Consider the following 1121-nt stretch of genomic DNA (forward strand, 5'->3'; position numbering starts at 1 on the left):
TCAAAAACATTTGAGGCAGCTGTCAGCTGCATGGTGAATCTGATAATGTCATTATAAATGACTGGTCTTTATGAATCAATAGGCAGCCCTAAATGCATTTGTGCTGCTGCCACCACCCAAATGCTATGTAACTTTTATTTGTAATATGTACAGCTACACAGAAAACTATGGTTAGGAGGTGTGTCAAAAAATTCAAAAACAAAAAGAACATGTTACAGAAGGGTTGATATTTTGGGATTTAAATTGGTCTCATTCTGATTAATAATGTATTGAATATTTGTTTTGGAGTTCATATGGATTCACAGTGACATGATGATCTTTTTCACGATGGAGACATCAAAAGAAATGCGCGGTAGCACTGTTTCCCTTCACAATGGAGGTTTGACAAATGCAGATATCGCACAAAGATTGGAAATTTTGATGCTGACGGTGGCTAGGCCAATACATCAGCATCAGCTTACAGGTACCACAAACAACCCTTGGTCTGGCCATCCCAAATGCACAACTGAAGAAGACCAGGTAAGCATAATGTGGTCAGGCCCTTACTTTGCTAATAAGAACTTACTATACATAATCATATTACTCTATATTATACCTAAAAACAGCCATTAGTTCTAATCATTAGCTTCACAGCACAAAGTGGTAACTCTAACCTAGTTGCTAAATGTATAGAAACTCAGGGTTGCCTCATGTATGAGGAATGGTAGAAAAGACTGTATTTGGTTAATTTTGCCCTTTACTTTTCAACCAGACATTTGCATCTATGGTTGAGGCAGACCCATTTTTCAAGGGGCTGTCATGCTGATTAGAGACCATCCATGCAAGACACTGAGGAATGAGTCTACACGCTTGTGAAGAAGCCTGAATGGACACTGCAAAATATGGAAAGGAGGATGGAATATGCCTTGCAGTATGCACAGACCTTCTGGGAGAAAGTAATCTTATGCAAAGAGAAAACTTTTATTCTGAAGGCACAAACACTGTGAGATGTGTATGGTGTTGACAAAACACCTGGTAGATAATAACACCCCCTTCCTATTTCCAACTTCCCCATCCTATTTTCAACTGTTGCTGCTGCCCAGACCTCCGGATCTAAACCCAGCTGAAAATATGTAGGCACC

General features: G+C 39.5%; 1 protein-coding gene across 1 annotated transcript in view; it reads right to left on the reverse strand.

Moving 5' to 3' along the window:
* LOC119590672 (ubiquitin-like modifier-activating enzyme ATG7) overlaps positions 1–1121 on the reverse strand; it is a gene marked incomplete at its 3' end in the record, with an annotated part of 29543 nt that overhangs the window by 12274 nt on the left and 16148 nt on the right.

The sequence above is a fragment of the Penaeus monodon genome, chromosome 27, assembly GCF_015228065.2.
Source record: "Penaeus monodon isolate SGIC_2016 chromosome 27, NSTDA_Pmon_1, whole genome shotgun sequence".
NCBI classification, from domain to species: Eukaryota; Metazoa; Arthropoda; class Malacostraca; order Decapoda; family Penaeidae; genus Penaeus; species Penaeus monodon.